We start from the raw sequence: 23,699 nt of genomic DNA, 5'->3' as shown, positions 1-23,699 counted from the left end.
GCTGAGCACCCGCTTTCCTCTCCCCCTCCCCATCCCCCCGCAATACCTCCTTCCCCTCCCCACAGCACCTGTATATATGTCTTTACGGATTTATTACTTATTTATTTTATTTGTACGTATTTACTATTCTATTTATTTTGTTAATGATGTGCATCTAGCTTTACTTCTACTTATTCTGATGACTTGACACCTGTCCACATGTTTTGTTTTGTTATCTGTCTCCCACTTCTAGACTGTGAGCCCATTGTTGGGTAGGTACCGTCTCTATGTTGCCAACTTGTACTTCCCAAGTGCTTAGTACAGTGCTCTGCACATAGTAAGCACTCAATAAATATGATTGAATGAATGAAAGTTGGGGATAAGGCTGCGGTCAGATAGACGGGTTTCAGAGTCGGGGAAGGTAGCGTTTGTACAAGGAGTTGAAGAGTGAGAAGAAGCAGGCAATGGAAAGGACACTGGGAACATCCACATGGATATAAAAGTCCCCAAATATCACTGTAGAAATGGAGGAGAGAAGTGTTTAGTACAGTGCTCTGCACATGGTAAGCACTCAATAAATACCATTGACTGGTTGATTTAATGTCTGTCTTCCTTTGTAGACTGTAAATTCCTTGTGGGCAAGGATCATAACTACAAACTATGTTGCATGGTATTTTTCCCGCTGCTTAAGTACAGTGATTTGTACACAGCCCAAGTGCTTGATGAATACCACTAACTGAACAAATTTTCAGAAAAATATATTAATCTATGAGAGTATTTGTTAATATTTACAATGTGCCAAACACTAAACTAAGCACCTAGGTCTATTAGGATGGTCTGGTTTTCATCTTAGGCAGTACCTGATGAGATACTAAAGACTGAAATACCAATTATAAAATACCTCAGCCCTACAACAAATCAGCTTTCACATAACCAGCATGGCACAGTGGGTAGAACACAGCCCTGGGAGTTAGAAGGTTATGGGTTCTAACGCTCTGGGCATGTCACTCCACTCTTCAAATATCTCCAGTAGTTGCCTGTCAACCTACCAATCAAGCAAAAACTCCTCACTCTCAGCTTCAAGGCTCTCCATCACCTCACCCCCTCCTACCTCACCTCCCTTCTCTCCTTCTACAGCCTAGCCCGCGCCTTCCGCTCCTCTGCTGCAAACCTCCTCACTGTACCTCATTCTCCCCTGTCCCACCGTCGACCCCTGCCAACGTCCTTCCCCTGGCCCGGAATGCCCTCCTTCCACACATCCGCCAAACTAGCTCTCTTCCTCCCTTCAAATGCCTACAGAGAGCTCACCCCCTATAGGAGGCCTACCCAGACTGAGCCCCCTTTTGCCTCTCCTCCTCCCCATCAAGCCCCCCGACCCTACCTCCTTCCCCTCCCCACAGCACTTATATATATTTGTACATATTTATTACTTTATTCATTTTACTTGTACATATTTATTATTCTATTTTATTAATTATGTGCATATAGCTATAATTCTATTTATTCTGACGGTTTTGACACCTGTCTACTTGTTTTGTTTCGCTGGCTGTCTCCCCATTGTAGACCGTGAGCCCGTTGTTGGGTAGGGACAGTCTCTATATGTTGCCGACTTGTACTTCACAAGAGCTTAGTACAGTGCTCTGCACAAAGTAAACGCTCAAAAAATACAATTGAATGAATGAATGAATAATCCCGCTCCACCACTTGTTCCCTGGGTGACCATGGGCAAGTCAGTTTACCTCTCTGTGGCTCAGTTATCTCATCTGTAAAATGGGGATTGAAACTGCGCCTCATAAAGGACTGGGACTGTGCCCAACCCAATTTATTTGTATTCAACCCAGTGCTTAGTTCAATGCCTGGCACATAGTAAGTGCTTAACAAATACCCTAATTATTATTATTATAACCAATTAAACAATCAGTTGTACTTAATCAGCATTTACTCTTTTGGAAGCACTGTAAAGAAGCACTGTGATTTACTAGATAGAGCACAGGCTTGGTAGTCAGGGCCTGGGTTCTACTTCTGGCTCTGCCACATGTCTGCTCTGTAATCTTGGGCAAGTAACTTAATTTACGTGGGGTTCAGTTACCTCATCTGTAAAATGGAGGTTAAGAGTGTGAGCGTTATGTGGGGCAGAGACTGCCTCCAACCTATTTAACTTGTATCTACCGTGTTCTTAGAACAGTGCTTGGCACATAGTGTTTAACAAGTACCATAATTATTGTTATAAGATAAGGACAATACAAAAACTGACTGGAAGATGAAAAGACTATGTAAGAAGGTGCAGGGGAAATTTTGGGTAAACCACACCTAACAGATCATCTTTCACCTAATAAATAATAATAATGGAATTTAAGTGCTGACTATGTGCCAAGCACTGTCTAAACACTTGGGGGGGATACATGGGGCTCACAGTTTATCCCCATTTTACAGATGGGGTAAGTGATGCACAGAGAAGTGAAGTGACAAAGTAACACAGCAGACAAGTGGTAAAGCCGGGATTACAATCCACGCCCTCTTGACTCCCCAACCCGCGCTACATCCCAATAACTAGGCGATTCCTGCTTCCAGAGTTCATTCATTCATTCACTCAATCGTATTTATTGAGCGCTTACTATGTGCAGAGCACTGTACTAAGCGCTTGGAAAGCACAACACGTCAACAGATAGAGACGGTCCCTACCCAATAATGGGCTCACTGTCTAGAAGGGGGAGACAGACAACAAAACAAAACCGTCAGAATAAACAGAATTATAGATAGATGCATATCATTAATAAAATAAATAGAATAGCAAATATGTACACGTAAAATAAATAAAGCAATAAATCTGTACAAATATATAAAAGTGCTATGGGGAGTTCGTTTAAGCGCCTCTAAAATAGTAAGATTATTTTCAACGCCAGGTACATATTTTCGGTCCCAATCAGACGCACTGATAGCCACTGACAAACTTTTTTGTTATTCCAAGTACTGTACTGAATAGCACTATAGATGAAAACGTAATATCACTGGCTCACGACCGGCGCTCTACACTAACGACTTTCAACACCTATAATGAAGGGAAAAATCCAAAATGACCTCCGAAGCACCGGATAAAGTTGCCAACTGGCCCTGTCTAATCCTTATTTCCACAGGGACTTGACCTTTCCTGTCCGTAATGAGAGAAGGGGAAAGAGAGTTACGCCTACAGATCTAGGACGCCTGCCTCATCCCTGATATAAAAAGGACAGGAGTAAAATAATTTCATTCTAAGAAACTCGTTAACCACTGATTGAGTAGATATGAAGAAGGATCCGCATCTTACCGTATAAAGTTTTGCTGAGTGGCCGTACGCTAAGGAGTCGTTTCGAGTCGAAAATTCCAGCAGTTACTCGTGTACCTATTATACGCTCTTTGCACGTCTACAATGTCCCTAATCGGAGGTTTTACAGTTCAACCCCTGACCTCGCTCACTTCCGCTCTGGCCCAACCCCAAGCGGAAATGACTGTTACGGGACTTCAAACCTCAAGTCTCGCGAGTTACGTCACTGTCAAGAGCTTAATGATTGGACTTTGAATCTCGACCGATTTTACTATCCACAGCGCAGCACAACTTGAGTTTGTTTGTAGACCAAGGAGAAAAGTGGTTGGGGAAATTTTGCCAAACTTTTCAATGAAATTAGGAGTCTATATTTGACACACGAGAGCTATGGAGTGGGAGGGAATCATGAACAATACTTTCCTGGATCCATAGTTTCAAAGAAATTGTTGAAGCACTTTTTTATAATGGCATTTATTAAGCACTTATTATGTGCAAAGCACTGTTCTAAGCGCTGAGTAGGATACAAGGTGATCAGGTTGTCCCACGGGGGGCTCACAGTCTTCATCCCCATTTTACAGATGCGGTAACTGAGGCACAGAGAAGTTAAGTGACTTGCCCAAAGTCACACAGCTGACAGTTGGCGGAGCTGGGATTTGAACCCATGACCTCGGATTCCAAAGCCCATGCTCCTTCCACTGAGCCACGCTGAAAGCATTTTTTTCTCAGGCCATTACCCGTGATGTTTCCCTCCGACGCTCTCATACCACTAACCCACAGCCCTGGATCACGGCCACTGTCCGCCTTCTTCGCTCTTATGCTCGAGCTGCCGAACGCTGCTGCAGAAAGTCTAAACACCGTGCCAACCTCGTTCACTTCAAGTTTATCCTTTCCTGCCTTAACTCAGCCCTCTCTTCTGCCAGACAAAACTATTTCTCCTCCCTTATTGACACCCATACCCTTCACCCCCGCCAGCTCTTCCGTACATTCAACTCCCTTCTCAGGCCCCCTCCTCCTTCCCTCACCCTCAACGATCTGGCCTCCTACTTCATTAACAAAATTAAATCCGTCAGGTCCGACCTCCCCAAAGTCACTTCCCCCCCTTCTCCAATCCCCCGGCTCTCAACACTCTCTGCTACTCTCCCATCCTTTACAGCAGTATCCTCAGAGGAGCTCTCATCCCTCCTCTCAAGTGCTACTCCAGCCACCTGTGCTTCTGACCCCATTCCCTCTCATCTCATGAAATCTCTCGCTCCATACCTACTCCCCTCCTTAACTTCCATCTTCAACCGCTCACTCTCCACTGGTTCCTACCCCTCTGCCTTCAAACATGCCCATGTCTCTCCCATCCTAAAAAAACCCTCTCTTGACCCCACCTCACCTTCTAGTTATCGCCCCATATCCCTCCTACCATTCCTTTCCAAACTCCTTGAACGAGTTGTCTACACGTGCTGCCTCGAATTCCTCAACAACAACTATCTCCTCGAGCCCCTGCAGTCTGGCTTCCGTCCCCTACATTCCACGGAAACTGCCCTCTCAAAGGTCACCAATGACCTCCTGCTTGCAAAATACAATGGCTCATACTCTATACTAATGCTCCTCGACCTCTCAGCTGCCTTCGACACTGTAGACCACCCCCTTCTCCTCAACACGCTATCTGACCTTGGCTTCACAGACTCCGTCCTCTCCTGGTTCTCCTCTTATCTCTCCCGTCGTTCTTTCTCAGTCTCTTTTGCAGGCTCCTCCTCCCCATTCCATCCCCTTGCTGTGGGGGTTCCCCAAGGTTCAGTGCTTGGTCCTCTTCTGTTCTCAATCTACACGCACTCCCTTGGTGACCTCATTCGCTCCCACGGCTTCAACTATCATCTCTACGCTGATGACATCCAGATCTACATCTCTGCCCCTCCTCTCTCCCCCTCTCTCCAGGCTCGCATCTCCTCCTGCCTTCAGGACATCTCCATCTGGATGTCTGCCCACCACCTAAACCTCAACATGTCCAAGACTGAACTCCTTGTCTTCCCTCCCAAACCCTGCCCTCTCCCTGATTTTCCCATCTCTGTTGACGGCACTACCATCCTTCCTGTCTCACAAGCCTGCAATCTTGGTGTCATCCTCGACTCCGCTCTCTTGTTCACCCCTCACATCCAAGCCATCACCAAAACCTGCCAGTCTCAGCTCCACAACATTGCCAAGATCCGCCCTTTCCTCTCCATCCATACCGCTACCCTGCTCATTCAAGCTCTCATCACATCCCATCTGGACTACTGCACCAGCCTTCTCTCTGATCTCCCATCCTCGTGTCTCTCTCCACTTCAATCCATACTTCATGCTGCTGCCCGGATTATCTTTGTCCAGAAACGCTCTGGGCATATTACTCCCCTCCTCAAAACCTCCAGTGGCTACCAATCAATCTGTGCATCAGGCAGAAACTCCTCACCCTGGGCTTCAAGGCTGTCCATCACCTTGCCCCCTCCTACCTCACCTCCCTTCTCTCCTTCTACTGCCCAGCCCGCACCCTCCGCTCCTCCGCCGCTAATCTCCTCACCGTACCTCGTTCTCGCCTGTCCCGCCATCGACCCCCGGCCCACGTCATCCCCCGGGCCTGGAATGCCCTCCCTCTGCCCATCCGCCAAGCTAGCTCTCTCCCTCCCTTCAAGGCCCTGCTGAGAGCTCACCTCCTCCAGGAGGCCTTCCCAGACTGAGCCCCTTCCTTCCTCTCCCCCTCGTCCCCCTCTCCATCCCCCCATCTTACCTCCTTCCCTTCCCCACAGCACCTGTATATATGTATATATGGTTGTACATATTTATTACTCTATTTATTTATTTATTTATTTTACTTGTACATATCTATTCTATTTATTTTATTTTGTTGGTATGTTTGGTTTTGTTCTCTGTCTCCCCCTTTTAGACTGTGAGCCCAATGTTGGGTAGGGACTGTCTCTATGTGTTGCCAATTTGTACTTCCCAAGCGCTTAGTACAGTGCTCTGCACATAGTAAGCGCTCAATAAATACGATTGATGATGATGATGATGATCCAACTTGTACTTCCCAAGAGCTTAGTACAGTGCTCTGCACACAGTAAGCTCTCAATAAATACGACAATGAATGAATGAATGAAAGGGAGTAAGTCAGGATGATGCAAAAGGGAGTGGGAGTTGAGGAAAAGTGGGGCTTAGTCTGGAAAGGCCTCTTGGAGGAGACATTGTCTTCAATAAAGCTTTGAAGCTGGGGGCAGTAATTGTCTATCAGATATGAAGAGGGAGGGCATTCCAGGCCAGAGGAAGGATGCGGGTGAGAGGCTGGTGGTGAGATAGACAAGATCGGGGAACAGTGAGAAGGTTAGAAGGAAACAAACTACGCAGGCTGGGTTGTAGAAGGAGGGAAGTGAGGTGACTAGCCAGGGGCAAGGTGATGGCAAATGGTAATGAGTTTTTGTCACTGGAGATTTTTGAGAACAGTAGTGACATGTCTTGAACATTTCTGTGGAAAAATGATGAGGGCAGCAGAATGAAGAATGGACTGGAGTGGGGAGAGACATTCCATTCCAAACTCCTTGACTCAGTTGTCTACAATTACAGCTTTCATTTCCTCTCCTCCAACTCTCTCCTCGACCCTTTGTAATCTGGCTTCTACCCTCTCCATACTAAGAAAACACAGCCTGCCCCACTTAAAAGTCACTAATGATCTCTGTCTTTCCGAATCCAACAGTGTCTACTTCATCCTAATCCTCCTTGACCAATTAAGCAATCATGTTTATTGAGCACTTACTGTGTGCAGAGCACTGTACTCAGTGCTTGGGAAAATACAATATAACAGACACAATCTCTGCCCACAGTGAGCTTACAGTTAGGTAAGGGGGAACACACTTAAATATAAATAAATAAATTACAGATATGTACAGAATTACTGTGGGGCAGAGAGCGGAGGTGAATAAAGGGAGCAAATCAGGGTGACTCAGAAGGGAGTAGGAGAAGAGGAAAAGAGGGGCTTAGAAAGGAGGGGCTTAGTCAGTAAAGACCTCCTGAAGGAGATGTGCCTTCAATAAGGATTTGAAGGTGGGGAGAGAAATCATCTGTCAGATTTGAGGAGAAAGGATGTTCCAGACCAGAGGATATAGGTGTGGGGTTGGTGACGAGACAGACAAGACTGAAGAAGAGTGAATAGGTTAGCATTAGAGGAGCTAAGTGTGTGGGATGGGTACTGAGAAGTGTGCGTAGGACAGTAGTGAGGTGAAGTAAGAGGGGCAAGGTGATTGAGTGCTTTGAAGCAAATGGTGAGGAGTTTCTCTTTGTTACAGAGGTGGATGGATGGGCAACCACTGGAGTTTCTCGAGGTGTGGGGAAACATGTCCTAAATGTTCTTGCAGAAAAATGATCTGGGCACCAAAGTGAATTATGGACTGGATTGGGGAAGATAAAGGCAGCTGGGAGGCCAGCACGGAGGCTGAGATAATAATCAAGGTGGGATAGGTTAAGTGAATGTATCCCAAGCGCTTAGTCCAGTGCTCTGAGCACAGTAAGTGCTCAATAAATATGATTGAATGAATGAATGAATGCTTCTTTTAACCTCCCCAGCGCTTAGAACAGTGCTTTCCACATAGTAAGTGCTTAATAAATGCCATCACTATTATCATTATTATTATTCCCCTTCGCTACTGCCCATATCATCTTTGTGCAGAAACACTCTGGGCATGTTACTCCCCTCCTCAGAAATCTCCAGTGGTTACCAATCATCCTACGCATCAGGCAAAAACTCCTCACCCTCGGTTTCAAGGCTCTCCATCACCTCACCCACTTCTACCTCACCTCACTTCTCTCCTTCTACAGCTCAGCTGCACCCGCCACTACTCTGCCGCTAATCTCCTCAGTGTGCCTCGTTCTCGCCTGCCCCTCTGTCGACCCCCGGCCCACGTCTTCCCCATGGCCTGGAATGCCCTCCCTCCGCACATCCGCCAAACTAGCTCTCTTCCTCCCTTCAAATCCCTACTGAGACCTCACCTCCTCCAGGAGGCCTTCCCAGACTGAGCCCCCTCCTTCCTCTTCCCCAACTCCCCCTCACCACCCAGAGTTCCAGAGAGCCTAAATCCCCACCATAGACTGTGTTCCTTTGTCTCATTCGATGGATTATCAAGTAAAGCCAAGAGATTTTGCCCTTGTTCAGCCTTAAGATTTGTTAATGTACAACAGATTCCAAAGTGTGAGTCAGATGTTCTGTACCTTTCTTATGTCCAATGTGTATTTTTAGTAGGACTTCTAGATAACTAATGGTGGAATTAGGGATTGGGGATGGGATTAGCGTGGCTCAGTGGAAAGACCCCGGGCTTTGGAGTCAGAGGTCATGGGTTCTAGTCCCAGCTCAACAACTTGTACTTCCCAAGCGCTTAGTACAGTGCTCTGCACACAGTAAGCGCTCAATAAATACGATTGATTGATTTACTGATTGATTGATTGACTGAATGAATGAATGAGTTTGGAGAGGAATGGTAGGAGGGAAAGGGGGAGCATACTGGAGGGAGCCATGGGGTCAAAGGAGGATTTTTTTAGGAGAGGAGAGACATGGGCATGTTTGAAAGTAGTGAAGAAGAAGCTTTTGGACAGCAAAAAATTGAAGATGACTGACAGGGAGGGATGAACTGTTTTGATAAATTGTGAATGAATGTGGTAGGATGCACTGATATTTAATAATTATGGTAATAATTATGGTAATTGTTAAGTGCTACTATGTGCCAAGCACTTTTCTAAGACCCGGGTGATACAAGGTAATCATTTTGGACACAGTCCCAGTCCCTGTCACTCATGGGGCTCACAATCTTGACCCCCATTTTACAGATGAGGTAACTGAGGCACAGAGAAGTTAAGTGACTTGACCTTTCAACTGTCTTTCTGTCCACCCCATTTTCCTGGAAACATTATCTAAGCAGTTTGGCCTAGTGAAAAGAACACCAGCCTAGGAGTCTAAGGGCCCTTTTTTTCTTAATCATATTTGTTAAGTGCTTACTATGTGGCAGGCACTATTCCTGGTACTGGAGAAGATGCAAGTTAATCAGGTTGGACCGAGTCCTTGACCAACCTGGAGCTCACAGTCTTAATTCCCATTTTATAAATGAGGGAATTGAGGCACAGAGAGGTTGAGAGACTTGCCCAAGATTACACAGTTGACCTTTGGTGGAGTCTCAGTGTAAAGAGCACGGGGTTGGGAGTCAGACATCATGGATTCTAATCCCGGCTCTGCCATGTCTGCTGTGTGTCCTTGGGCAAGTCACTTAATCCTCTGAGCCTCAGTTACCTCATCTGTAAAATGGGGATGAAGACTGTGAGTCCCACATGGGACAACCTGATCACCTTGTATTTCCCCCAGCACTTAGAACAGTGCTTTGCACGTAGTAAGCGCTTAACAAATGCCACATTATTATTATTATTATTATTCTGACTGCCAATAAATGGGGAAGCAGTGTTGCCTAGTAGTTAAAGCGTGGGCCTGAGAGCTAGAGGACCTAGGTTCTAATACCAGCTCTGCCATTTGTCTGCTGCGTGACCATGGGCAAGTTGCTACATTTCTCTGTGCCATTGTTACCTCACCTGTGAAATGGGGATTAAGACTGTGAGCCCCAAGTAGGACATGGACTGTGTCCAACTTGATTATTTTATATCTACCCCAGTGCCTAGTACAGTTTCTGGAAGGCCTCTTAGGAAAGGTATTACTTTAGGAAAGCCTTGGGAGTGGGAAAATGGAAGTCTCTTGGATATGAAGTTGAAGGGATGTCCAGGCTAGAAGAAAGATGGGGGCAAGGAGTTGGTGGTAAGATAAATGAGATCAACAGAAAGTGAATAAATCAGCATTAAAAGAATGATATGTGTTGGCTGGTCTGTAGTAAGAGGTCACTCAGAGAAGGAGGGGGATTGCTGGTTAGTGCTTTTAAGCTGATGGTAAGGAGTTTCTTTTTGATGAGGAATTAGAATTAGAAATGTTTGACGTAATGAAATTAGAAATGTAAGCTGTGGTCTGAATTTCTTTTAGAAAAATTATCCAGGCAGCAGAGTGAAGTATGGATTGGTGTGGGGAGAGACCAGAGATACGAAGGTTAGCAAGGATCCTGATGAGTTACGGCAGAGTAAGATAAGTGCTCCAGAGTAATTATGCTGTTCTTCCTCCAACTTAGAATGTGAGCCCCATGTGGGAGAGGGACTTTGTCTGACCTAATTATCGTGTATCTATCCCAGTGCTTAGAACAGTGCTTACCAAATATCATAATAAGCACTTAACAAATAGCAGCAGCAGCAGCATGACCACAATTTGGATGCATTCAACTGAAATCCTAGGACACTCATGAAGGACAGGGAAACAATAAATTTTGATTCTCTCTTCCCCAGACCATGAAAGGAAATCCCTGAATACAGCTCTAAGCAGACCCCCGGGGAACAGGACTTATTTAGGAGGATTAATCAATCTTATTTATTGAGCATTGGCAAAGTGTAAAGCAGTGTACTAAGCACTTGGAAGGGTACAGTACAGCCGAATTAGCAGCCATGTTCTCAACCCAGGCCTTGTATGGAAAGTAAGGCTTTTTAGATAATAATAATAATAATAATAATGATGGCATTTGTTAAGTGCTTACTATGTGTGAAGCACTGTTCTAAGCACTTGGGGGGGATACAATGTTAACAAGTTGTCCCATGTGGGGCTCACAGTCGTAATCCCCATTTTACAGATGAGCTAACTGAGACACAGAGAAGTTAAGTGACTTGTGCAAGGTCACACAGCAGACATGTGGAGGAGCCAGGATTAGATCAATGACCTCTGACTTCCAAGCCTGTGCTTTTTCCACTGAGCTATGCTGTAGTGTTGTCTATGTCATGAGCCTGTCTCACAAAGTCAGGCACTTATTCTATATGGCCGTCCCTGGTACTATTTCACCCCATCAGGCACTATCCTACAGGTCCATCACTGGTACTGTCTCACTCCATCAGGCACTCAATTACAATTCAAACCACAATAAAACCAAACCACCATGGTATATAGCAGAAAGCTTTATTCAATTCTCAGTTGAATTGAAGGGGTTACTGCATATGTTGGAGGAGTTGATGCATATGTTGGAGGGGTTAATGCAGGTGTGTGGGCGCATGCGTACACACACACACACATGCATGCACGCACACACGCAATCGCGCATACACACACACACACACACACACACACACACACACACACACACACACACACACACACACACACAGTGTTACCCTGTCTTATTCTCCAAGTTCCATTCAGATGGTCCCACGTTGTAGAGGTTTGAGGAGTCAGCTGCTTGCAGCACATCATCTTGGTGCAAGTCTTTAGGCATTCCTTGGCGGCCATGCCATAGGCATCTTGGCTCAGGTGGTTTTTGCTATGACCTGGGGAAGGATTCTTCAGCTCTTGGTGACTACCTGCTTCAGTTGTTCGGTCCCCTTGTTTGGCGGTTGTTCGGCTTGGCGTGGCATGACACCACATGAAATGACACAAACATGACACTAACACTATGGTCTGGCTCTTCCCCCTTTTATCCACTTATGTTGTTTGTGTCAGAGGGGTCACAGAGGGTCCTGATTTGCTGCTTCAACTTGCCTGCTGTCTCTAGCCCTATACCAGGTAAAGCCTGGGGGGAACAGCTACCCCTACCCCCAAGCCCACCCCACAGGCTGTTTTTGAAAGGTAGCTTATCTCATGTACCACTGGCAGTCCTCCTTTTGCCCGATGGCAAGATGGTTCTGTGTATCCTTTAAGGTCGTCCTTCTATGTCACTGGTCCCTCCCAAAATTCCTCCTTCTAGGTTGTTGTTCACAGGTTCAAATGATAGTTGCTCATAAAACAGCTTCTGTGTTACAAAGTGGAGTAACTCTTGCTCACCAAAGTTTATTCATTCTTTCAACTGTATTTATTGAGTGCTTACTGCATGCAGATCACTGTACTAATTGCTTGAAAAGTACAATTCAGCAACATATAGAGAGAGTCCCTACCCAACAATGGGCTCACAGTCTAGAATGGGGAGATGGACAGCAAAACAAAACAAGTAGGCAGGTGTCAATACCATCAAAATAAATAGAATTATAGATTTATACACATCATTAATAAAATAAATAGAGTAGTAAATATATACAAATATATACAGGTGCTGTGGGGAGGGGAAGTGGGGAGGGTAGAGTGAGGAGCCCACTGCTGGGTAGGGACCATCTCTATATGTTGCCAACTTGTACTTCCCAAGCATTTAGTACAGTGCTCTGCACACAGTAAGCGCTCAATAAATATGACTGAATGAATGAATGAATGAGTGGGAGCGATGGAGAGGGGAGGAGGAGCAGAGGATAAGGGGGGGGCTCAATCTGAGAAGGCCTCCTGGAGGAGATGAGCTCTCAGTAGGACTTTGAAGGGAAGAAAAGAGCTAGTTTGGAGGATGTGTGAAGGGAGGGCATTCTAGGGCAGAGGTAGGATGTGGGCCAGGGATCAACAGTGGGAAAGGCAAGCACAAGGCACAATGAAGACGTGAGCAGAAGAGGAGTACAGTGTGTGGGCTGGTCTGTAGAAGGAGAGAAGGGAGGTGAGGTAGGAGGGGGCAAAGTGATGGAGAGCTCTGAGGCCCACAGTGAGGAGTTTTTCCTTCATGTGAAGGTTGATGGTCAACCACTGGAGATTTTTGAGGAGGGGAGTGACTTGCCCAGAGTGTTTCTGTAGAAAGATAATCCAGGCAGCAGAGTGAAGCATAGCCTGAAGCGGGGAGAGAAAGAAAGAAAAAAAAAGGAAGGAAGGGATGGAGGGAGGGAGGGAGGGAGGGAGGGAGGGAGGGAGAGAGAGGCAGGGAGGGAGGGATTAAGGGAGGGAGGGAGGGAGGGAGGGAGGGAGGGAGGGAAGGAGGAAGGAAGGAAGGAAGGAAGGAAGGAAGGAAGGAAGGAAGGAAGGAAGGAAGGAAGGAAGGAAGGAAGGAAGGAAGGAAGGAAGAAGGAAAGAAAAAGAAAGAACGAAAGGAAGGAAGGAAGGAAGGAAGGAAGGAAGGAAGGAAGGAAGGAAGGAAGGAAGGAAGGAAGGAAGGAAGGAAGGAAGGAAGGAAGGAAGGAAGGAAGGAAGAAGGAAGGAAGGAAGGAAGGAAGGAAGGAAGGAAGGAAGGAAGGAAGGAAGGAAGGAAGGAAGGAAGGAAGGAAGGAAGAAAGAGAAAGAAAGGAAGAAAGAAAGAAAGGAGGAAAGAAAGAAAGAAAAAGAAAGAAAGGAAGAAAGAAAGGAGGAAAGAAAGGAAGAAAGTAAGGATAGGGAAGAAAGAACGAAGTGGGGGCAAAAGTTCTGATAAGGCACAAAGGAATGGGGTCAGATGAGCAGGTAGAGGGGGTGGATTTGAAAGGATGCAGGAGAGCTCCTCTAGGCAAACTGCTAAGAAGGTTGGGAGAGTAGAAGAGGGGGCCGGAATGGGGATCTCCCATTCTCCTGTCTCTCCTCATTTCAGTCTATACTTCACGCTGCTGCCCGGATCATCTTTGTGCAGAAATGCTCTGAGCATGTTACTCCCCTCTTCAAAAGTCCCAGTGGCTGCCTGTCAACCTATGCATCAAGCAAAAACTCCTCACTCTCAGCTTCAAGGCTCTCCATCACCTCGCCCCATCCTACCTCACCTCCCTTTTCTCCTTCTACAGCTCAGGCCACACCCGCCACCCCTCTGCCGCTAACCTCCTCACTGTACCTCATTCTTCCCTGTCCCGCTGTCAACCCCTGGCCCACATCCTCCCCCTGGCCTGGAATGCCCTCCCTCCGCACATCTGCCAAACTAGGTCTCTTCCTCCCTTCAAAATCCTACTGAGAGCTCACCTCCTTCAAGAGGCCTTCCCAGACTGAATCCCCTTTTTCCTCTCCTCCTCCCCATCCCCCCGTCCTACCTCCTTCCCCTTCCCACAGCACTTATATATATGTTTGCACAGATTTATTACTCTATTTATTTTACTTGTACATATTTACTATTCTATTTATTTTGTTAATGATGTGCATTTAGCTTTAATTCTATTTGTTCTGACAACTTGACACCTGTCCACATGTTCTGTTTTGTTGTCTGTCTCCCCCTTCTATATCGTAAGCCCGTTGTTGGGTAGGGACCATCTCCATATGTTGCCAACTTGTACTTCCTAAGCGCTTAGTACAGTGCTCTGCACACAGTAAGTGCTCAATAAATAGATTGAATGAATGAATGAATGGGGAGGGACTGAAGAGGAGCGGGGTGATTCTGGGGAGCTCATGTCTGATAGTGTCATTCAGTATCAACCTGATTGCCTTGTATCTACCCCAGCACTTAGAACGGTGCCTGGCACACAGTAAATGCTTAGCAAATATAAAAAATTAGATTGGCATTTTGGAGTGGAGATTATGGGCAAGGATTTGGTAGCAAATTAGGGAGAGGAGGTATGAGGTAGGAGGGGGGCAAAGTGACTGAATGCTTTATAGCAGATGTTAAGGAGTATCTGTATGATGCAGAGTTAAATGGGCAACCACTGTAGGTTCTTGAGGAGTGGGGGAATATGGACTAAATGTCTTTGAAGAGAATTGATCCATGCAACAGAGTGAAATATAGACTGGGTGGTGAGAGACAGGAGGTAGGGAGGTCAGCAAGGAGCTGATGCAGTAATAATGATGGGATAGAATAAGTGCTTGGATTAATGTGGTACCAATCTGGATGGAGAAGAAAGTGTGGATTTTAGCGATGTTTGTTAAGGTTGAACTGATAGGATCTGGTGACAGACTGAGTGAGTAGTTTGAATGAGAGAGATAAATGTAGGATAATGCCAAAATTAATTAACAGGGAGTATTGTGGTGTTGTCACAGGGAGGGTGGGGTTTGGGTGGGAAGAGGAGTAGTTCTGTTTTGAGCAGGTTAAATTTGAAGTGCTATTAGGACACCCAAGTAAAGATGTCCTGAAGGCATGAGGAAATGTGGAACTGCAGAGGTGGAGACAATACAGGGCTGAAGATCTAGATTTCAGAATCATTTGCCTCTAGAAGGTGGTTGAAGCCATGGAAGTGAATGAGTTATCCACAGAAGTGGGTATAGATATAGAAGGAATCCAGAACTAAGCCTTGAGGGACTCCCACATATAAGGGGTGGGAGATAGAGGAGGGGTCCACCAAAAAGACTGAGAATGAGTGGCCAGAGAGATAGGAGGATAGTATAGCTCCAGGTTCACCAACACACCCCTCACATAGGGAAGAAACTGCTCTTCCTCTTGTGATCATCCTGGGTTCCTGCTTTCCCAGCTTCATGGGGAAGTCCCTCCTCCTTCTCCTCTGGCTACCCCTTTTGTTCACCTGACCATGTAACCTAGTAATTCCATATGGAATTTAGACTGTGAGCCCACTGTTGGGTAGGGACTGTCTCTATATGTTGCCAATTTGTACTTCCCAAGCGCTTAGTGCAGTATTCTGCACAGAGTAAGCACTCAGTAAATACGATTGATGATGATGATGATATGGAAAACAATCACTTGTATTTACTGACTGCTTTCAGTGTGCACAACACCAGTCTGGCTTTGGGAAACCACAAAACTACAGAATTGGTAGACACATTCCCAGGCTACAGTGAGCTTACAGCCTGGATTAAGCTAAGTAAGCTTAATAAATGCTTACATTTTACTGTGGTATATTTACCTCATTGTTCCTATCATTTCTACCTTACCAATATTTCTTAGTACAGTGCTAAGTGCTTAGTACAGTGTTCTGCACACAGTAAGCACTCAATAAATATGATTGATTGATTTCTAGAATCCACCTTTTCTTCTCCATTCAAACAGCTACCACCTTGATAATAATAATCATACTTATTATTATGGAATTCGTTAAGCACTTACTATTTGTCAGGCACTGTTCTAAGCGTTGGGGTGGATATAAGCAAATCAGGATGGACAGTCCCTGTCCCACATGGGGCTCACGGTCTCAGTCCCCATTTTACAGGTAAGGTAACTGAGGAAAAGAGAACTGAAAGAACTTGCCCAAGGTCACAAAACAGACAAGTGGCAGAGTTGCAGTTAGAACCCATGACCTTCTCACGTCCAAGCCCATGCTCCATCTACTGTGCCATGCTGTTTCTCATAATTTCTCTTGCTGCTTCATCCAACCACTTATCTATCCTGCCTTGGCTACTGCATCTGCCTCCTTGTTAACTTCCCTGCCTCCTATCTTTCCCCTTTCTGGTCCTTACTTCACGCTCCTGCCTAGAGGACATTAAAAAAAAAAAAATCCAGCCCATGTACCCACTCACAAAAAAATCTCAAATAATTGCCAAACCACTTAAATTTCAGACAGAAACTATCATCAGTCAATTAAGGAATCAGTCACTCATTCAATCAACAAGTCATATTTACTGAAAACAATGTGTGGAGAGAACTGTACTAAGCACTGGTACAATACTAATACAATACTAAGTACAATATAACAGAGTTGGCAGACACATTACTACCTACAGATGCTATATAATCTAAACACGGAGGCAGCCATTAATATAAATAAATCAATTATAAATATGTACATAAGTGAGCTGGGGATGAGGGAAGGGTGAAAAAAGCATGCAAAACCAAGAATAAGGGCAATGCAGAAGGAAGTGGGAGAAGAGGAAATGAGGGCTTAATCAAGGAAGGCCTCTTGAAGAAAAGCAGCGTGGCTTAGTGGAAAAAGCACGGGCTTTGGAGTCAGAGGTCATGGGTTTGAATCCAAACTCCACCACATGTCTGCCTGTGTGACCTTGGGCAAGTCACTTAACTTCTCTGAGCCTCAGTTACCTCATCTGTAAAATGGGGATTAAGACTGTGAGCCCCATATAGGACAACTTGATCCCACTGTATCCCCCCCAGTGCTTAGAACAGTGCTTTGCACATAGTAAGTGCTTAACAAATGCCATTATTATTATTATTATTATTATTAAATGGGCCTGTTGTTGGGTAGGGATTGTCTCTATTTGTTGCCAGATTGTACTTTCCAAGCGATTAGCACAGTGCTCTACACATGATAAGTGCTCAATAAATATGATTGAATGAATGAATGAAGTAAGGCTTTGAAGGTGTAGAGAGTGAATCTGTCAACTATTAAGAGGGAAGGCATTCCAGGCCACAGGCAGGAAATGGACAAGAGATTGGCAGCAAAATAGATGAGATCAAGGTATAGTACGTAGGTTGGCATTAGAAGAGTGAAATTTGTGGGTTGGGTTGTAGTAGGAAATCAGGGAGGTAAGGTAGAAGGGGCAAAGTGATTGAGTTCTCTAAAGCCAATGGTTAGGAGTTTCTATTTGATGTGGAGGTAGATGGGTAACCCCTGGAGGTTCTTTAGAAGAGGAAACATGGATGTTTCTGTAGAAAAATGATCCATGTAGCCAAGCAAGTATGGTCTGGAGTGTGGAGAAACTGTAGACTGTAAATTCATTCAACCTTCATATTCAGGGAATTCATGGAATATGTGACAAGGAATATGATTGTTTACTGCTTCCTAGTGCTTAGTACAGTGCTGTTCACATAGCAAATTGCTCAATGAATACAAATGAATGAATGAATGAAATGTGATTGAATGAATGAATGACAGACAGGAGGCAGGGAGGTCAATAAGGAGCAATCAAGTAATCAATGCAGTAATCAACACGATAAAATAAGTGCTTGGATTAATGTAGTAGCAGTTGGGTTGTACAGAAAATGGTGGATTTTAGTGATGTGAAGATTGAACAGGCAAGACTTAGTAACATTTAATACGTAGGTTGAATTAGAGAGATGAGTAAAGGATACTACCAGGGTTACAGGCTAGTGAGACATGAAGGATGGTGCCCTCTTACAGGAGGAGGATAGGGTTTAGGTGGGAAGATCAGGAGAAGATGGGTAGCCACTGGAGGTTCTTGTTTTGGATATGTTAAGCTTGAAGTGTCAGCAGGACATCCAAGTAGATATGTCCTGAAGGCAGGAGGAAATGCAAGATTGCAGAGGAGAGAGATCAGGTCTGGAGATGTAGATTTGGGAATCATCTGACAGAGACGGCCGTTGTGGCCATGGGAGTGAATGAGTTCTGTAAAAGGAGTGGATGGAGATGGAAAGTAGAAGGGGACCCAAAACTAAACCTTGAGGGACTCCCATATTTACGGGACAAGAGACAGAGGAGAAGCCCATGAAAGCGACTGAGAATGAATGGTCAGAGAGATAAGAGAAGAATCAGCAGAAACAGTCAGTGAAGTCAAGGATGGATGTTTCCAGGATAAGGGTGTTGAACGCAGCTGAGAGATTGAGGAAGATTAGAATGCAAGACACGTCATTGGATTGGGCAAGAAAGTCACTGCTGACCTTTGAGGTGGCAGTTTCTGTGGAGTTAAGGTGGGGAAGACCGATTGGAAGGGGTTAAGGAGAGAACTGGATGAGAGGAACTTGAGATGGCTGGTTTAGAAAGTTTCCATTCCTTCACACCTTAAAATAATAATAATAATGACGGCATTTATTAAGCACTTACTATGTGCAAAGCACTGTTCTAAGCACTGGGGAGCTTACAAGGTGATCAGGTTGTCCCACGTGGGGCTCACAGTCTTAATCCTCATTTTACAGATGAGGTAACTGAGGCATAGAAAAGTTAAGTGAGTTGCCCAAAGTCACACAGCTGACAAGTAGCAGAGCCGGAATTTGCACCCATGACCTCTGACTCCAAAGCCTGTGCTCTTTCGGCTGAGCCACACTGCTTCACTAAAACTCTTGCCCATCTCCCTTTTTCCCTCCCCAACAGCCATCTTTAACCATTCACTCTTCGATGGCTTCTTCCCCACTGCCTTCAAACATGCCCATGTCTCCCATATCCTAAAAAGACCCTCCTTGACCCTAATACTCCCTCCAATTATCACCCCCATCTTCATCCTACCATTCCTTTCCAAACTCCAAACATCTACTGCCTCAAATTCCTCTGCTCCAATTCTCTCCTTGACTCCCTCCAATCTGGCTTCTGTCCCCTTCATTCCACAGAAACCACCCTCTTAAAGGTCACCAATGAGTTCCTTCTTGCCAAATCCAATGGCCTCTACTGCATCCTAATCCTCCTTGAACTTTTAGATGCCTTTGACATTGTGGACCACCTGGAAACATTATCCAACCTTGGCTTTACTGACTCTGTCGTCTCCTGGTTCTCCTTTTATCTCTCTGGCCCTTCATTCCCAGTTTCCTTCATAGGCTCCTCCTCTGCCGCCCCACCCACTAACTGTGGGGTTCTCTCAAGATTCAGTTCTGGGTCCCCTTCTTTCTCACTCCCTTGGAGAGCTCATTTGCTACCATGGCTTCAACTACCACCTATATGTGGATGACACCCAAATCTTTATCTCCTCCCCGACCTCTCTCCTTCTCTCCAGGCTCACATTTCCTTCTGCCTTTCAGACATCTCTACTTGGATGTCATCCCATCACCTCAAACTTAACATATCCAAACAGGGCTACTTATCATCCCACACAAACCCTCTCCTCTCCCTGACTTTCCCAACACTGCAGATAACACCACCATCCTTCTTGACTCACAAGCTCATAACCTTGGTGTTAGTATTGACTCCTCTCTCTCATTTAACCTATATATTCAATCCTTCACCAAATCCTGTCAGTCCCACCTTCACAAAATCACTAAAATCCACCCTATCCTCTCCATCCAAAATGCTACCATGTAAATACAATCACTCACCTTATCCCGCCTGGATTACTGCATCAGCCTCCTTGCTGACCTCCCAGACTCCTGTCTCTCCCCACTCCAGTTCATATTTCACTCCACTGCCTGGACATCTCCCTACAAAAAACATTCAAGACACGTCACCCCCTTCCTCAAAAATCTCCAGTTGTTGCCTATCACCTTTGCATCACACAAAAACTTCTCACCACTGGTTTTAAAGCACTCCATCATCTTGCCCCTCCTACCTTGCCTTATTTCTCTCCTTCTTCAACCCAGCACTCAACTTTGCTCCTCTAGTGCTACCCTTCTCACTGTGCTCCAGTCTCATCTATCTCCCCACAGACCTCTACCCCACATCCAGCCTCTAGCCTGGAATACCCTCCCTCTTCATATCTGACAGACAATTATTCTAACCCCCTTCAAAGTCTTATTGAAGGCACATCTCCTCCAAGAAGGCTTCCCTGACTAAGCTCCACTTTTCCTCAACTCCCACTCCCTTCTAAATTACCCTGATTTTCTCCCTTTCCTCTTCCCCCAACTCCCAGCCCCACAGAACTTATGTATATATCTGTAATTTTATTTATTTGTACTGATGTCTGTTTCCCCTCTCTAGACTGAGAGCTTACTGTGGGCACAGAATGTTGCTGTTAACTATTGTACTGTACTTGTCCATGCGCTTAGCACAGTGTTTTGCACACAGTAAGTGCTTGACAAATGTGATTGAATGAATGAATGAATGAAAAGCAGTGAAGAAAAAGGCAATGGAGAGTGAGCAGTTGAAAATGGAAGTCAGAGAAGGAAGAAGTGCGGGGGAAAGTGCCTTGATAAACTGCAAAGGGATAGAGATGGAGGCACAGGTGGAGTGGGTGGATTTTGAGAGGTGAGAGATCTCTTGAGATACCACTGGGAAAGATGGGAAAGTTGAAGAAGGGGCAGGAGGAAGGGAGGAACTGGAGTGAAGAGGGGGAGATTTCAGGGAGGAACACGCCAGATGTTTTCAATTTTCCCAATAAAACACATGGCCAGGTCATTAGGGGCAAGAGATGGGGAAGATTGGAAGACAAGGACTTTGATGTGAGAGTTAAAGTTCTTGCAGTCCACCATCCTCCTTTTGGCCTGAAACTCACTCCCCATCCATGTGTGCCAGTCAACTTTTCTTCCGACCTTCAAAGCCTTAATAAAATCACATTACTCCAAGAGGCCTTTCCTAACTAGGCCTCTTTTTTAATGGTATTTGTTAAGCACTTATTATGTGTTAAGAACTATTCTAAAGCACTAGGTACACAAAATAATCATATTCACTTCCTGCCCTAGATGGGGCTCAGAGTTTAAGTGGGAGGTAGAACAGGTATTGGATCCCCAGTTAGCAATTGAGGAAACTGAGGCACATAAAATTAAATAATCAATGATATTTAATAACAATAATAATAATTATGGTATTTGTTCAGTGATAACTATGTGCCAGACACTGTACTAAGCGGTGGGGGGGGGTACAAGCAAAATCAGGTGGACAGGTTGGACACCATCCCTGTCCTATGCAGGGCTCACAGTCTCAATCCTCATTTTAAAGATGAGGTAACTGAGGCACAGAAAAATGAAGTGACTTGCCCAGGGCCACATGGCAGACAAGTGGTGGAGCAGTGATTAGAATACATGATCTTCTGACTCCCAAACCCATGCTGTTTCAGAACACTTACTTAATAAGCACTGCACTAAATGTTTGGGGGAATATAATTCAACAGAATTGGTAGACACATTCCCTGCCCACAACAAGCTCATTGTGTAGAGGAAATAAAAAGCATATCTTCAAGAGGCCTTCCCTAAGCCCTCATTTCCTCTTCTCCTACTCCCTTCTGCATCACCCTTTGCACTCGGATTTGCATCCCTCCTCAGTCTTACAGCACTCAGAACTTAGAACTTGGCTCATAATATGCGGTTAACAAATACCATAATTATTATTATTATTATTGAAATGCAGGGGAGCATGTGCAACCCCTGCAGATTGATGAAGAGGGGGGTAACAGGAACTGAATGTCTTGTTAGAGGAATGATCTAAGCAGCAGAATGTAATAAGGAATGGAGTGGAAAGAGAGAAGACAAACAGGTCAATGAGGAGACTGATAAAGTAATCAGGGTAAGATAGGGTAAGTACTTTGATCAACACAGTAGCAGTTTGGATGGAAAGGGGATTTTAGTGATGTCGTGAGTTTGAATTGACAGGATTTGGTGACAGATTGAATATGTGGGCTGAATGAAAGAGATAAATAATAATAATGGTGTTTCTTAAGCGCTTACTATGTGCCAAGCACTGTTGTAAGTGCTGGGGTAGATACAAGGTAATGAGGTTGTCCCACAAGGGGCTCACAGTCTTCATCCCCATTTTACAGATGAGGGAACTGAGGCTGAAAAGCTCCTTTTCATCCTTGACATGTTCCTTTCCCGCTCTCTCCTTCTCCTCCTTCTCCTCCTCCTCCTCCTCACCCTTACTGAAACTTGACACACCCCGGATGACACGATCTCTTCTGCTGCTCTCTCCAGTGGAGGCCTCTTCTTCTCCCACTCCCCCAGACGCCCCGGAAAAGGAGGTGGTGTCGGCTTCCTTCTAGCACCATAATGTCACTTTGGCACTATCCTTCTTTCTCCTTCCCTTTCCTTCCCCTCCTTTGAAGCCCATATTATTCACCTCTACCATCCCCTCCAGATTCTTGCAGCCATCATCGACCACGCCCCTGGCCCCACCTCCAACTTTTTTTAACGATTTTGACCCCTTTCTCACCTTCCTTCTCTCCTTTTCCATGCCCACTCTGATCCTCGGAGACTTCAACATCCACATGGTTGTCCCTGGTGACTCTTCTGCCGCCTTCTATCTCTCCTTGAAGCTGCCAACCTTCTGCTCCATCCCACCTCACCCACTCACCAACTTGGTCACACACGACCTAATCATCACCTACCGTGGCACTATCTCCACTGTCACCAACTCTGAAATCCCTCTCTCTGATCATAACCTTCTCACCTGCCTCCTTACTCACACTCCTTCCCACTGTAAATCTATATTACTACCCTACAGCGATCTCCACTTTCTAGACCCCTTCCATCTGTTTCAGCGAATCACACCCCAACTAGCCTCCCTATCCTCTCTACCCACTCTTGACCAGATTACTGCTCTCAACTCCACCCGCTCTACTCAACTCGCTCACTCCCCTTTCCCTTCTTTGTCCTCACACCAACCCACAGCCTTGGATTACTGCCACTGTAGGCCTCCTTCACTTTTATGCTCGAGCTGCTGAACACTGCTGGCAAAAGTCTAAACACCAAGCCAAGCTTGTTCACTTTGAATTTACCCTTTCCTGCCTTAACTCTGCCCTCTCCTCTGCCAGACAAAACTATTTTTATTCCCTTATTGACACCCATGCCCATCACCTACATCAGCTGTTCCGGACATTTAACTCCCTCCTAAGGTCCCCTGTTCTTCCCCCTCCTCCATCCCTCACCTCCAACCATCTGGCTTCCAACTTCATTAGTAAAATTAACACCATCAGGTCTGAGCTCTCCAAAGTCACCCCTTCCTCTTCTCCATCCCCCCCGCCCCCGCCACACTCAACCCTCTCCTCTACTTTCTCATCAGTATCTTCAAATGAAATTTCCTCCCTCCTCTCAAGTGCCACCCCATCCAATAGTGCTTCAGCCCCCATTCCCTCTCATCTTATGAAAACTCATGCCCCTTCCCTCTTCCTCTCCTTAACCTCCATCTTCAACAGCTC

At 45.5% G+C, this 23,699-nt stretch overlaps 1 protein-coding gene across 1 annotated transcript in view; it reads right to left on the bottom strand.

Moving 5' to 3' along the window:
* LOC119946730 (ras-related protein Rab-7a-like) overlaps nucleotides 1–3,426 on the bottom strand; it is a 58,321-nt gene extending 54,895 nt beyond the window's left edge. Inside the window, exon 1 of the mRNA XM_038768149.1 lies at nucleotides 3,284–3,426. The gene's annotated coding sequence lies outside the window, so the exon portion shown is untranslated. The remainder of the gene's footprint in view (nucleotides 1–3,283) is intronic.
* Between the last annotated feature and the right edge of the window lie 20,273 nt (nucleotides 3,427–23,699).

The sequence above is a fragment of the Tachyglossus aculeatus genome, chromosome Y3 (genome assembly GCF_015852505.1).
Source record: "Tachyglossus aculeatus isolate mTacAcu1 chromosome Y3, mTacAcu1.pri, whole genome shotgun sequence".
In the NCBI taxonomy this organism is placed as follows: Eukaryota; Metazoa; Chordata; class Mammalia; order Monotremata; family Tachyglossidae; genus Tachyglossus; species Tachyglossus aculeatus.
Note: the sequence above shows the minus strand (reverse complement) of the source record. Positions and strands in the feature narration are given on the sequence as shown.